The 16,764-nt window shown below is 38.1% G+C and overlaps 1 protein-coding gene and 1 long non-coding RNA gene across 11 annotated transcripts in view; one reads left to right on the forward strand and one right to left on the reverse strand.

Moving 5' to 3' along the window:
* The window catches only part of LOC145682054 (uncharacterized), an 83,490-nt gene extending 76,013 nt beyond the window's left edge, over positions 1-7,477 (forward strand). Inside the window, exon 2 of the long non-coding RNA XR_014130885.1 lies at positions 7,345-7,477. This is a non-coding gene — a long non-coding RNA (uncharacterized LOC145682054). The remainder of the gene's footprint in view (positions 1-7,344) is intronic.
* sick (sickie) overlaps positions 1-16,764 on the reverse strand; it is a 1,461,343-nt gene that overhangs the window by 1,235,745 nt on the left and 208,834 nt on the right. The gene's annotated exons all lie outside the window — the stretch shown is intronic.

The following is a 16,764-nucleotide window of genomic DNA, read 5'->3' on the forward strand; positions in this document are numbered from 1 at the left end:
ATGGGTATTATTCTTCACCCGAAAAGACGATAAGTAATTGTAAAATACTTCCACCTATATTTTTGTTAGGAGAGGTCTAAGCTTTGGGGAGGAGGCTCTAATACTACAAGCCACTACGTCTATGTAGTATTGAACGGGTATTATTCCGCACCCGAATAGACGATAAGTAATTGTAAAATACTTCCACCTATATTTTTGTTAGGAGAGGTCTAAGCTTTGGGGAGGAGGCTCTAATACTATAAGCCACTACGTCTATGTAGTATTGAATGGGTATTATTCTTCACCCGAATAGACGATAAGTAATTGTAAAATACTTCCACCTATATTTTCAGGGAAAAAATGATAAGACAAGATTGTTTTATAAGAGATGAAGTGTAAGTTCAAATTTTCATGCTACATCAATCATTTCCCTGATAAACAAGTACAGTTTTATTCAGAAAGTATACAAATGTATGTTGAATTTGGAAGTTTTGGGGGGTTCAGACTCGATGGACCCCTCTATAGGTGCGCCCTTGATGGCTAAATTCATTAATAGAATCAATCCGTCAATGTCTTAAAGAGTAACACTGCTTATATATACTAAGGTTCCGAACTATTGTGCCGCGCAGTCCCATACGACGTGTCGAAATTTTAGAATTTAACTCCATTTGAAATGCACCGAAAACTTGCCCACAAACATCCAGCAATGGTCATAAGACTTGCTTTTCTTATGTTGACACTGCTCACCCACCTGTCAAGCAAGGGGGCGGTACAGGCTCTCCATGAAGTCTTTCAGTTTAACATCCCATGATTATGCCCTTTAAGCCCTTATCCCATAATTATGCCATGGGATAAGTTTAACATCCCATGATTATGCCCTTATACCCTTATGCTAAAGAGAGATGAATGATTAAGGCAAGTGAATATAATTAAATAATTGGTGGAATGAGAATGAGGGAGGAAACGTGAGTATCACGAGAAAACCCACGAACATAATGTTGCCCACCACAAACTTACTTGGACGGGGATCGAACCGGGGACCCCATGCATCAAAGGTAAGGGCTCTACCACTGAGCCCCAGGATCTCCATGAGTTACAACATGAAACCTGTCCACACCCACTGTATTCCCCCGATATCTCTCCCACTGATTACCATATCTTGCGACATATCGACCACTTCTTAAGGAGAGAAGATTTTCCTTAATAATTGGGCGGTGTAGGTTGCGGTTGAAGACTTATTGGTACCGGAGACTCCAGATTCCTTTTGGGCACGCGGTGGCTCAGTGGTAGAGCGTTTACCTCCGGTACTTGGGGTCCCTGGTTCGATTCCAGCTCGCGCCGTGTGGACCTTGTGGTGGACAAACACCGTGCTCGTGGGTTTTCTCAAGGTTCTTCCGTTTCCTCCCACTTTCATCATTCCACCATTTCACTCATCTCTCATCACCGTCTCCTTTAGCCTAACCGGCATAACCGTGGGATGTAAAACTTAAATATTTCATTTCTTTTTTTTTTCAGATTCATTTTGCCACGGAATCCCATCAAGATGGCTGAGAGATGGCAAAAGTGTGTGTTTGCAGATAGTGACTATTTTTATTAATTTGACAGTTTTCATTCTTTTGGTCTTTGGAAATGACGCACCTGGAATGGACATTCCATTCGCACCAACCTAACATTTTCAATCTGTATTCGTCACGCCTTCTGACACCAAATTAATTTCCAGATTTTGAAACATAAGCCACATCATCTCCAAACTTAATACACGTAATACTTGGGTATCTTATCGAAATTCTATCTTTCCTATCTAGACATTTCTTACAGGTGTTACACATAATACGTTTACATAATTTAAACATTCAAGAATTATTTCTTGGTTCAACACCTAGCCTATTGCAAGGTTCCGTATGCCCACACATACTATGAACACGTATTTTCATCATTTGTAAATAAATAATGGCAGCCGATAGAAGAAAACCATCACTTATTGGAAGAGACGAAGTGGACACGAAGAACTACGAAGGATTCCGACAACCCCTCCAAAGGATGGCTATAAGAGAGCACGTGGAAACCAAGAAATCACCAGTATCTTGTACTGATCATAACCTACAATACCTACTCCCGAGGCTTTAGGCTAGAACACCATTGTGTCAACCCAAGGCAACATAGTATGCTTAGGGGCCCTGTTTTCCATACAAAAACACTAATTTTAAAGGAATTACAAACTTAGAGAATATTTCAATGCAGACTTTGTATAATATCTATATACGACTTTTTGTTATAAAAGGTGAAGAACTACATCCTGTGTACTTTATTGATTCTACCTACAGAGTATTACGCTATACTCGTGTGAAAATGTTCACCTACATTTTAAGGTGAAATGCGAACCCACCGTAATGCGTTCACGCTCTCCCATCGGAAATCCAACCCGGGACCACCTGAACTAAAGAGGTGAGCACTAGCGCTGGACCAGCTGAACGGTAGTTGTGAAAACAGGAAGTAGTGTACTTATTTTAAAGGATAATTGAGGTAAATATGACAATACTTTCAGCTCCGGTAAACGGAACCCGTTACTTCTACAATACCCTATAGTTACTACTAAGCTATAATTATTTTTATTTTAAGAATGAAACATTTAATGGCTTATCAATGTGTTTAATGAACTTTTCAATCAAAGTTCTTTGGAGTGTGGAAGGGATTGATTTCCATGTTTATCCGTTTTAGCTGTATATATATATATATATATATATATATATATATATATATATATATATATATATATATGTGTGTGTGTGTGTGTGTGTGTGATGTTAAATGAGATGATGTGAAAAGCCACTTGTCTAACCGGTCATGCAAATCACCGACTGCACGGAAAGAAATAGGGGTTGCAGAATATTCTAGGATAGCGAAAGGGTGGACATGGATTGCTCTTCATGTGATATCATGCAGGCATTCATTTTTTTACGTAAAAATATAAGGTTCCCCTTCTTTTTTTTGTATGTTTCGTATTCTGACACTCACGCACGAAATCTGTCCATATTCAACATACCTTCTGTTCTGCCTTCCCCTTCCCCCAGCTGAGAACCTCTACACGTCGTGTAACTACGAGGTCCCTCCACTCATCATATCAGTGGGGTACACATAAACCGGCTCCTCCTGATCGGAAGTTCGTGTCTGCAATCTCGATACAGTTATCACGGAATACGCATAACGTCAAGGCACAGAGGCTATTTCCGGTTCTGTGTGTAGGCACTTGCAGATTCACGGCCATTTTGTTTCTTTCACCGGAAGTGCGTAAATGTCTTTTTCTGTGCCAGAAACAAGGAGGGTCTATCGTCTTTGAATTGGAATCACCGAATAAATAATAATAACAGGGAAAGTTCGCTGTGTCTACTACGTAGCGCGGAATATATATATTTAGGAACGTTAGCCAATTATGTTAAGGTGGATCACTAGGTGTTCTCGGTGCTATGATACAATCTGCTTAAATAGTGCGGCGTTGCCAGGTAGTGTCGAGTGTTTACTGGTCCCAGATAATAAAGGAAGTAATCATGGTATTCTGCTTGGATACTTACTGGAGAAATTAGTTTTTAACTCTTACTGCAGTTCACAGCTAAGTTACGCTTCTCGAACTGCAACGCTGGAATCCAGGAATTAAACGTACAAATTTGGCAACAATGCATTACGGTGTTCTGCGCAAGTTTCTTCTCACAATCTATTTCCTTAAATGTAAATTAATATTTAAATAAAATGTGAAACATAACACGAAAAACGGTCAAACAATATATCCATTTTGTAATAAGATCGTTACTTTAAAGTACTTTACATATTCAAATAAATATTTCATAAAATTGAGCACTTCTTGTAAGATCTAACATCAAGTGCCATCTTGTGTGCTCATTGTAAAACGAATTAAATATTTTTCTTTTAACTTGTTATCTTTTTCGATATCAGAAGATACAACCAAATGAACCATTGTCTTGTGTTGTATTAATAGCTGAAACATAACTTTATTTTATAACACAATATTTAAAATAGGTAACGTTCCATTGCGTAGTAGTTAAGAGAACGAGCTGAAATATGTACTGACTTCCGGATGGTGATCCACCTCAATCTGTGTTGTTTTTTTTAACAAATGAGGTGTAATGCAATGAAAATAATTCAATGCCAATTATAGGTCACAATGCCTCGTAGTTGTTATAGATTTAGGCTTTCTAAAGTTAAATAGGCTAAACTAACAAGTAATAGTGTCACATGTACACCCCGTGAAGAAGTTTGGTTTATATGACGTGATATTTTCTCAATTAATTTTGAAACCGGAACTAGTAGTAGATTTCTATCACTTCCGCTTCTAGTAGAGAGATTAATACATTCTCGAGACACTTAATTGATTGCCGAAAGTCGGTTATTACTATATATTACTTTTTTTTTTTTTTACCTCCATAGCGATCAAGGTTCAAACTGAAAGTGCCACTTCCGGTTGATTTGAAGCGGTTTGAATAGAGGGATCACAGAGAATACTAAAACTACTTTTAGAACGCTGAGTCGATTCCAAAAAATCTGCTTTTTGTTATGCCTTATTGTTTTTGTTGGATGTACACTCACGTCCAAAAATTATTGTCGCATGTCTATAAATATGTTGTTGTAGGAATATAATTTGATAACGAATTCGCCCGGTATCTCTTGTGATCTCTCTATTCAAATCGCTTCAAATCAACCGGAAGTGGCACTTTCAGTTTGAACGTTGATGGCTATGGAGGTAAAAAGAAAAAAAAGTAATATATAGTAATAACCGGCTTTCGGCAATCAATTAAGTGTCTAGAGAATATATTTAATCACTTTACTAGAAACGGAAGTGATAGAAATCTACTACTAGTTCCGGTTTCAACATTATTGAGAAAATATCAAGTCATATAAACCAAACTCCTTCACGGGGTGTACATGTGACACTATTACTTGTTAGTTTAGCCTATTTAACTTTAGAAAGCCTAAATCTATAACAACTACGAAGCTTTGTGACCTACGTTTGGCATTGAATCATATGTGGCTAATTTCATGTCAAAAGAGGAGTAAATAAGAACAATAAAACGAAAATAAAATTTTATTGTCCATTTAGTAACATTTTATTTTACTCATTTTAATTTTCGTATTTATAATTCTTTTTCTGTGAAATTTACCACAAATACACCTGTCCCGATTATACACATAGTATCAGTATTAAAAGTACCCTTGAAAATCATTATCAAATTATATTCTCATTATATTCTCACAAGAAGACAGTTATAGATATGTGACAATAATTTTGGACATGAGTGTACATCAATCTTCAAACCGTGAGTTGTAATGGATGTCTATCATTTTCGGTTTTGATAGAGAGTTAAGGCGGAGATTAAATGTATCCTTTGGTTGTTTAATTGATTGCAGAAAACCGCTATCTCGCTATCTATTACCGTTTTAACTCTATAGCAATCAACGTTTAAACCAGAAAAGGCTGATTTCTCCCATTTTCTGTTTCCTACATGCTCTATCAATGAACTCTTAACTTTTGACCTTCCTGCCCAAAATTGATAATCTACACGGCAAGTCTTGAGATTCTTTTGCCATCCGGACGAACACACGGACAGAGTAAATATATAAAGTAGTTTTAGTAAACCAAGTTCCTTTAAAAAAGTATTTGGTGCTATAATCCACAAACAGTAAACCCGTCTATATGGCACACGTTAATATAGGAAATTACGTGGTGAGTAGAGACCGAGGGCTTAGGCGCTCAAAAGATAAGCAAGAATATTTAAAAAAAAAAAAAAAAAAGAGTTGAGAATGCTCCAAGAGCAAGGGCGCCGATTTCCCCGTAACTTTGGGGGGCCCATTCATAAAAAAATACATGTAACAATAAAAATACATATAAAAATATATATTCATAAAAATACATGAGGCCCACATGAGCTTTGGGGAGGGGGCGGCTCCCCAGGAATGGCGCCCTTGTCCAAGAGCATTACCAGAACGAACTTAGAAAGAATACATTTTTCTTATTAACTTAGAGTTTATACCAATTGGGCGTTCTTATGCAACAACCATTCAACCCACAACGAGTCAGTTTTGGGGAAATCGCAGTTATAGGTTTCTCGATCTCACAAGATATTACCGTATGTGGGTTAACTTTTCTCTTCGTAGATGGCAGACCGATCGCAAACGCGTTACCAGAATTTTTTGGTATGTTCCTTACATATGTTCAGGCCCATATCCAGGGGGATCTAGGGACGGCCCCGTAAATTTTTGCTGTCCCCTAAAATTTTCACGGTAGGCTTGCAAATGAATTATAATATGGTGATGAACTGTAATATGGTTGGATCGGGCCCTCCTACATTTTTGGGCTGGCTACCGGCCTGCATATGTTTGAACCCTCCAGCAGAGTTAAATCATTTTTTTAAATTTTGTGGATTGACTGGTTGTTGCATAACACCGCACAATTGTTTTATATACTTTATTATTATACTCATTAACAATTCTTATAATATATCCATCCATTTATAATTTCCTTGAGTAGCCTACTAATTTTTCTACATGTTTTGTTTAAGAGTTCTGTTAAAACGTTTTACAATATGTTGTTTCGCGAAGACACATGCGCAAAATTGAAAAATCGCAAAATATCATCTCTTTATGACTTACAGTTCCAGAGATATGGCTCCTTCAATCTCCCGAAATCGGAACTTTTTTTGGCCAATATCTGGGGAACAGTAAGCCTGCCATATGTTCCGTAAAAACGGGAAAGTCTCTTTTTTGGAAACAAGTGTCCCGCATCCCCGTCAATTTAGTCGGGACAGGCATTTGTCCCGTATTTTAGTCCCGTCCCATTTCTGCTCTCAATGTCAGCTTATCAATATCAATATCAGCAAGATGTAAGGTTCAGTGTTTAAGAAAAGAAAATTACGTTTCGTACAATATATGATTAAAATTTTATGTACTAATTTTGTTTGTATGAAGACAATATTATTATTATCATTATCATCATTTTTGTAAGGACAACACTTAATGTTTTAGGAGCGCGCTCGCTCAGTGGTAGAGCGTTCACTTATGGTGCATGAGGTTCTTGGTTCAATCCCCACTAGCGTCAAGGAGATACACCGTGTGCGTAGGTTTTCTTGGGGTTCTCCCGTTTCCTCCCACTTTCTTCACCCATATCTCATCATCACCGTCTCCTTTAGCCAAGCAGGCATCACCGTGGGACATACGAGGGGGGTTGGAAAATTAATGAAATCACCAAGAAAATATAAAAAATTGAAAGATATCATTGTAGTCATTGGAAAGGTCATATACTGTGAATTTCTCATCCCGTATATGATCATTTTATCATTGTTATTTCCTTTGTTACAGGTTCTGTATGAAGATATGGCGGAGGATCTAAGGAAATTCGAGAAGAATGAGCTTCGTAGTGTCATTAAGTGTTTTTGTGCTGCAAGACAAATCTTCTATGGAAATTCATAAAACTTCGCAGGATACTATCGGGGAACACACTCCTGGATATACAACAGTAGCGAAGTGGTGAGGCGTTTTAAGACTGATCATCGTGAGACTGAAGATGAACCTCGCTAAAGCAGACCTTCAAGTGCAGTGACCACGGAAAACATAGACAAAGTGCATGACATGATCATGGAGGATAAGCGCATATCGATCAAAAGCATTGCTGTGTGCGTGGGGATATCGCGTAAGCGTGTAGGTGTCGTAATAGCAGAATATTTGGACATGCGGAAGGTCAGTGCCAAATAAATCCCAAAATGTTTGAATGCTGACCGGAAGAGTACACGGGTGAAGATGTCATAGGAAATTTTGCAAAAGTTTTAAAACCCTGGTGAGTTCTTGCGCAGTCTGATGACGGAAGATGAAACATGGCTGCACTTCTATAATCCAGAGACTAAACAGCAATCCATGGAGTGGCACCACAGTGGATCTCCTCGACTGAAGAAGTTCCGAAGCCAAAGATCAACTGGGAAGGTGCTTGCATCGGTGTTTTGGGATATGAACGGTGTCATCCTTATCAAATATCTTAAAAAGGGTGAAACCATCAATTCTCGGGTTTATTCCAACTATTTGATTGAGCTGAAGGAGACTCTGAAGAAAAAAAAAAACATCAGAGAAAATTGAGCAGTGGTGTTCAGTTTATACAGTACAATTCTCACTCCCACAAGGCTCATCAAACCATGCAATTGCTGGTGGATCTGGGCTTCAATTGTGTACCTCCCCCACCCTACTCACCCGATCTCGCCCCCTCCGATTATGACCTCTTCCCACATCTCAAAGGCAAACATTTTCCATCCGATGAGGCACACAATTGCGGAGGTGCAGGGCTGGTTAGCACAGCAGGACACGACCTTCTATTTGCAAGGGTTAGAAATGTTACAAAATCGTTGTGAAAAGTGTATTGAGCTTCGGAGAGAATACGTTGAATAGTGTATAAAAATGGTTCTTCCAAGTAAATTTCTTCTTTGTGATTTCCAGCCTCCCCTCGTAAAACTTAAAGATTTGATTTTTTCGAACACTTAATTTTCTTGAGTCATTCTTGAATGCGCACTATTGTGTCTATATAGGACATTGTAGGTTCATGATCTTTCGTCTGATAGATTCTTAAATAACATTATTTCGGTAGCATTTTCAGATTTAAAAAAAATCTCATGTAAATGCAAAACACTCCAAAAACATAACGTTTCCTGAAAACAGATTACACTACAGCTTGTTCGTTACTTCTTTGTGTCCATTTCAAATAATGCAGTGAAAATGTTTCTAAAAAATGTATTGTGTTGTAAAGTTTGGGAGGGGGGATTGAAGGTGTCCCGTATTCTCATGAAAAAAAATTATGGTAGGCTTAGGAACGGTAGCCAGTTGGTCAGTGCCCACCGGTTACTATCTGGTACCAAACTGTTCACCATCCTCTTAGGTATTGACCAAGACCAATATAATCTCTCTATGACATACGGTTCCCGAGATAATGGCTTTTGAAATTTCCGAAATCGAAACTTTTTTGGCCAATATCTCGAGAACGGTAAGGGTGACGCGACAAATTCCATAACTTTCTTAGGTATTTTTTTTGCTCTATCGAATGGAGGGCTCAAAATTTGAAAAAAAAGTTCACAAATAACAGACAGACGCCCAGACATAGAAAATTCAGAAACGAAATTTTTCAGTTCGTTGAAAATAGTCAACTCTAATTGGAAACAATAAAAATAACACTAGATGACACACAAATCTAAAATTAAATTATGAATACTATTAAAATAATCTAGAAACATTGTTAGCTATTGTCATCGTTGTTTGTAGTAGATATCTTTTCAAGCAAAAGCAAATAAATTATTTTTATATGCATCCAATGAATCAACCATTAATTTACAGCAGTTTATCACTTCATACAGCAGCCCAAAGTTCACATTATTTTATATACAGTACATCGGTCCGCAGGGAAAACGTTAAATACATTTAAATTCTGTATAGGTATCTATTTGTCAATTGATAAATTGTTTTTGATTTACTTTATGTTAATTCATTCCTACAAATGTAATCGTAGCATTCGTAAAGTATGCAATGCAAGAACATAGTGTCGGATTTAGGTTTGGTGGGGCCCTAAGCTATTGAAGGCAAGGGGGCCCTTTAAGTATCAAGGTGAACGTAGGCACCCTATACACAGAAATGACGGAACTAGTGATATTTTACGAAGCAGGCTAGCAGAAGGAGCCCCATTACTTAGTTATATCATAGGAGTCTACACAACACTTAGCACTATTGCTATATGTACATTTTATTTTATTTATTATTTTTCTTATATTTTAGAAATGTACATTCAGTTGTGCTCTTTAATTTTTGGGGCCCGCTAAAAGAGTGGGGCCCTAAGCTATAGCTTGTTTAGCTTATACGTAAATCCGGCACTGCAAAAATATGAAAATTAAATTAAAATTGCTAAATTTACCAGACGCAACTTTCCAACGGCGGCGCCTGCGCATTTAATGCTCATTTCCGTCTGTTTGCCGACTGCTCGGCAAGGCAACTATTCCTCGCGGTCGAAAATCGCGCGGAAAGACGCCGGCGTCCGACCGCGGCATCTGGTTGGCATGGACAAATTGTCCGACTGTAGGCGGCAGGATCCTGATGGGGTAGTTTCTCCAAAGTTACATCATGACGTCGGCTTAATACCAAAAATTCTCTGGAATGCCAATATGAATCCATAACCATGTAAATGAAGAATGCATTAACCATTCTGATATACAAGAACAGCATTCAAAGGCCTATGCAGATATATGAGAGAAAGAAATGAATTTTCAACAGGCTTTCGGGACGTCTACCATGGAGTTCCTGACAAGTGAGTTGCCATTCAAATGGCAGAATACATATAATAATGATATGTAAATTGTTACGTCCTACTAATTGGTGACTTCCTATCAGAAAGAAGAATGTACAGAGAATATTGATTATTTTAAAATATAAGCATTAATCAGAAAAAAAGAAACAGTGTCACATGTACACCACGTAAAGAGGTTTGGTTTATATGACGTAAAATTTTCTAAATTAATGTTGAAACCGGAAGTGATAGTAGATTTCTGTCACATCCAGTTTCAGTAGAGAGAAATTACAACGGAGACGTAATATATTCTTGAGATGCTTAATTGATTACGGAAACCCGATTCTATCTATTCATTGCGATCAACGTTAAAATAAGAAGTGGTTCATTCCTGCCTTTAAGATTAACCCACATGAAAATTGTCAAAAGTGAATATTTTTTAGTTTTAAGGAGTCTAAAGGGGAGGATGAAGAAATTTCCATGTTATTTATCTGGGTGTTTTCATGGGATACAAAATCTTATCTTTTAGATAGTTGAAATAGATGAAGAAACTTAAAATTCGGTAGAATTGTGGGTTTAAGAGGTTCGAAGCTGTAAGTCAAGCAAACGCGGGGTCTGGAGGCAAAGCCTCCAGCTCGCCAAATTAAGGAAATATTGAGAGCAATACATGAAATTCACTGTTGATGCAAATGCTGATTCATAAGAGATGCGAGACCGTAGGGCGAACAAAGACTTGGGGCTTGGGGCGGTGCCCCCAGCTAACAAAAAGCTAGTCCTGGCTAAAATTAGTTTTTGAATTTTTTGTGTCCCGGACACACACACACATATATACACAAAGAGAGAGAGAGAGAGAGAGACGATGTAAATATATAAGAGGGTTTTGGTAAACCAAACTCCTAACTAATTACGTTCTAAAACTATACGTTTACATGTATGTATTACATTTGCAGTACTGTACGTGTGCAAATATGCTATAAAATTCAACGTACGGCATAGATAACAATATATTTTACAAAAGCATGGAAGCATGTTATCTGCATTGTTTATTTATGTCTCACTTCTCTTTCACATTTTCTACTCTTCTTTTATTGATCAGCAGAAGAGATTCTTAAGGGCAAAAGGAAGGGTCGTTTGGAGACGAAACGTAGGTGCGACATAGAGGGAAGTAAATGAAGGAAGGTGAGAGACAGAATAACGAAGGATGATATTACAGGCAGTAAAAAGGATGAAAGGCCCTCCCTGCGTCGTTTGGAAGCACCCTCCGGGGCGCAAAAGAAGAAAGTCACACGATATCACATGGAGGGAGCAGCACTCTTAATAGGGTCGTAGAACACCACCAACAGAGCTAAGAAAAATTTGTCACACGACGTACAGCAAAAATTCAGTAAAATTTTACCTACGATAGCCATAGATGAATTCTTTAGAAAAATTATACACAGTCTAAAAGAATAATTAATATAATTGCCAGGTAAACTACCTCTTGCTACTCCAGTCGTCAAAAATTAACATCTTCTCGTGATTCTCTCGTGAGACAAGACGTGATTCTCTCTCTTAATAAACGGCAACATGACCCCCAATTGCGTCCTTATCTGCTTCTCTCACTCGCAACAAACTAAAGAACAATAGAGATACCCAAACTAGCAAGTCCAAAGCTTGCACTCCCCAAATTAGTGCTCAATCAGCCTCAGGCTCGATAAACCCATGTGAGTCCAAATGAATCTAAGAAAGCGCGAGCTTGAATGATTCCTACTTCCATTGAGGTTAGCGAGCATAAACTTCATTAAGAGTCTTCATCCCGGCGAAATTAAAATACCGCTAATTTTACAGTAATTATGTTATATCTTCAAATAGATAAAAGATAATTGAAATATGGAACAAGAGCGCCCTAGACAATATTATTTTGCGTGAGGTACCGTTATCACAAGTCACCTAGTGGCTTTCTGTTTTCAGCTGTTTAGAGACGCGAAAATAAATGCCGATTTTCAAAATGGCTCGAAATCGAAAGCAGATAAGTGAGTCGTGATAACGGTTTCTTATGTAAAATAATATTGTCTAGGGCGCTCTTGTTCCACATTTTGATTATCTTTTATCTATTTGAAGATATCACATAATTTCTGTAAAATTAGCGGTATTTTAATTTCGCCGGGATGAAGACTCTTAAATATATTGAGTTCGATCTCCTCTAATCTTTGAGCTCAAACTTGTTCAAGTCTTTCAGTTTAACGTCCCACGATTACGCCCTTCAGGCTAGGGGAGACGATGATTAACTTAAGTGAATGATGGTGGAGGAGTTAGTAGAATGAGAATGTGGAAGGAATCGGAAGTACCTCGAGAAAACCAATGGACACGTTGTTGTCGACGATAAACTTGTTTGGCCGGGAATCGAATCAGGACCCCATGCACCAGAGGTAAGCGCTCTACCACTAGGCCTCCATGCTTCCTTCCCAAACCTGTTCAAGAGTAGGTTTTTACCTAGGTATATCCATCATTTTCATTATTCTGAAATAGGAGGTGATAGGATTAAGCATTTCCAATTTCGATAAATTGTATTCCCATAGAATACGTAAAGACAATGCCAGGTAGGGGGAAGTAGTATTCGATCTGGAGTCAGCGTTTGAGGAATTGGAAGACAAGAATAAGACGCGTTCCTTTATGGAAACCGGAAATAGATCTCGCACTTCCGGTATTAATATTGGACACCTACTGTTTGCATATCTACCATAGTTTTGCAGTATGAAATGAAAACCCTTGTATTTTGATCCCAACTACAATATATGTTATAGAAACATTCATGGATCATAGTATATGATTTAAACTCCGGGATGTCTAGGTTATTTATCCCATTTGAATGGACCTCATGAATCTCCACCTGGATTCGATTTCCGGTTGGAGATCATGTGGTTCGGATCCCACGTTAAGCTGTAGGTCCAGATCTCATATAGCCTCGTTGCTGAAAGTGACGTAAAAATAAAATCAGGAAGGCAAGAATGAATCTCCACAATCTTTTATCTATATAAACCTCAATATAGTATCAAGAAATATTATGTTACTGTAAAACTTAATACAGGGTTAGCATAAATTATTCATTCGTTTTGAAAAGGCTATATTTTCAAAAGTTATTACACATATTAACATGAAAGAAGTATGAAAAAAAGCACAAACTCACCGTGTTTGTATTGTGTATTCCAATGACAGTACGAGGGAGGCACAAGACGGGGCAGCCCCTCATTGGCACATCCCGCATCGCTGGATTGGGCCTATTGGTGAGAATGACCTAGCTTTGTTTTCCGGGCCTCCCAGATCTCCTGATTTAAAGCTCTGCGTCTTCTTCCTGTGGAAGTACGTTTACGTACCCCCACTACCGCAATCCTTAGTCGAGCTCAAAGAACGCATCAGTGCTGCAGTGCAGACAATTGACAGAACTTTGCTACAAAAAATATGGAATGAGCTCAAGTATCGTCTGGACGTGTGTCGTGTCACCAAAGGGGCATATATTGAACATTTGTAGAGGGTGTATAAACTTGGTGAATTTGTGGTCCTTTTCATATATTTTTCATTTGTGTACGCATAATACCTCTGAAAATATAGCCTTTTCAAAGCAAATGGTTCATTTATGCTAACCCTGTACGTATTATAAATAGTATTTTTCCAACTTGAATATATCTTTTCAGGACAAGACTTCCTCCGAAATTTGACTCTCTTCTGGAAATATCTTAATTATATTAAAATTGAGAGAAAGACAGTCTTTATAGGGATTTTTATAAGTAATTTAAAACCTGGAAAAGTAGAAGCATGAACCACCTTCGGGTCTGAAATATTAAACCTAAGTAGCGATTACAAAGAAAGTCTTAAAATTTCAAGAAGAAAAAAAAAGCTGGAAATAAAACTGAAGAAAGGTAACTCAGGTAAAAAAGAAAAGAAAAAAATATCAAGAGCTGGAAACTGGCACCCCTTCCACCGTGAGGCAAAGAAAAGAGTCGAAATGAAACTGGGAAATGGCTCCGAGGTGTGTAAGTGGCTGCCTGTTACGAAGAAGGGGAAATAACCTCGAGGCGAGGGAGGTTGGCATGATTTATAGAAGAATTACAGAAGGTAGGAGATAGAGATGTGAGATAGCGTCCTCCAGTGCTGGAAATTCTGGAGCTTCCAGAAGGGACTCCAGGAATCGATCCACCGCCGTCCCAGACAGCGTGGAGCCTCGATTAAAGGGGAACAGTGAAAGGCGTGGCTCGCAGGAGGCGTTTTTTTTCCACAGCAAAAAACGACAATTACACGCCTCTGATCTCAACTACAATGTACGCAGTGAATGGAAACACTCCATCAAAACGCACACCAACCCACGTTTCTTACTTTCCTCCCCCTTGCACTACACATACAAACACACACGCGTCTATTGTGATTATTCCAAACAATGCAGGTTGTTAATTCACTTGTCCAACACTTAATGAGAATTCGTTTAAAGGATCGCCTGCCAGCACAAGCGTTGTTACATACCCACACATTCAGAGGCATTTCAAAATTATCGAACAGCCAGGCTTTTACCTTTGGATTGGCTTCAAGAACAAACGGGTAAAATGAAATGCTATTAATACTAGTATTTGCAGAACGGAATTTGTACGAGTTAAATGTTTAATGAATATTTGCGCTTATTATGAGTTAGTGGTACTTGATTGTCGGAGATGATTGTGTTTTTTAAGGGGCAATTTTAATATGGAGCAGATGTATTTTTTACAATTAATTTTATTTATTGATTGATTGATTAATTTATGTTTACTATCATTTATTACTATCATTATAGTTCAGAAGATATAACGTCGTTGACCTCCCGCGCTTGGACCTGCTCATCACTGGGAGTGTGGTAAGAGGGTAGCCAATCACCACCAACCGTTTACTACGCTCAGCGAGCCACGAGTAATCAAGCTGACCACTCCCCATAAACGACACTACAACTTTTCGCGGGAAGCCAACTACGTTATACCTTCCGTACTATAGTAAGACAAGATCGTCATTGTTTGAGGAGGCAGGGGGCAACTGTCTGCCCCGTGTATTTGAGAAGCACGTACATTTTAATAAACTGTAAATTAATGTAAAAAACGTCAAATTCTTTTGTCAGTGGTCAATCTCACTCCTCCTGAAAAAACATCTGAAATGACGTACTGCAGAGAGTCTGCATAATACAATACCTACAGTTCAGTGACGACGCCAGCTTTAAGTTCTTAGGGGGGCAAAGGAGGGGCAGATACATTTTCGGGGGGCGGCTATTTGCCATACCAAAAATAACATATTTATTACGTTTGACTTATTTTACATTACATTGTGTAATTTTGTTTCTGTTTTCATATTAGACCTATATGATTACAAGTAAAATTTGTAACTAACAAATAAGTAACGTCTGCACATGAAATATTTTTCAATGAAACTTTTGAAGCCTAAACATAAATTGAATTACTTTTGCGTATGCTACAAGTAACACATTCGTCTAGTACTATATGCTACGTATCTCTCTCTCTCTCTCTATATATATATATATTTCTGGACATTTCTTTGGAACTCGTCGGTAGCATAATTCAGAATGGCTTGGGTATGCTCAAGTTCTCGACATGATCAATTTTGCTCACAAGTAGTAACCATAGATGAAATATGGTTGTACCACTATGATCCTGAATCTAAGCAACAGTCTATGGAGTAGTAGCACTCATTTCTTCATTGCCCCAAGAAGTTCAAGACACAGAAGTAGATTGAAAGCTGTTTGCAACATTCTTCTGGGATAAGTATGGAGTCGTATTCATAGACTACCCCCGCAACAGTCAGATATTTAATCCAGAATCTCTACATTACTTACAAAACTGAAAGAAAAATTCCAAGTTCTACGCCGCGGAAAATGAAAAGAAAGGAATTCTGTTCCTTCAGGAGAATACACCTGTCCATCAAGCCCCTGCAAACACAACTGACATTGCATAATCTAGGATTTCAATGTCTAGATCATCATTCTTATTCCACAGATTTAGCTCCGTCTAACTATTACGAGTACTTATTTTCCAAACTTAAATAACACTTGAAAGGACGTCATTTTATATCTGATAGGGGTAGTGCTACAAACAGTGGTGCGAGGAAATCTACAGTTTTTTTAACTTTTCTGCAAAAGCTGGAACACTGTACAAGGTAGTATATTGACTCTCGGGGGAAGAGAAGAAGTAAAACCTCACCAATCCACGTACACTCCTTCTGGGTTGGGCTACGAATTTTTCAGCAGTTCCTAGTCAATATGGTAGACGTCACGTCAGTACTTTGAAACAAAATAAGTAAGGGAGCACTAGTATAAACCAATTATTAACTAAAGATCAGCACTCTGACAATACGTTTCATTGGGAATCAATTTAATTCCATAAATTTATTACTATAACTTGCAGGAAGGGAAAACACAACACTTTTTATCCCCTTCAAAAAGTAAGCCCTGATAGTTGCAAACT

This window comes from Thermobia domestica, chromosome 3 (genome assembly GCF_964235325.1).
Source record: "Thermobia domestica chromosome 3, izTheDome1.hap1.1, whole genome shotgun sequence".
NCBI lineage: Eukaryota > Metazoa > Arthropoda > Insecta > Zygentoma > Lepismatidae > Thermobia > Thermobia domestica.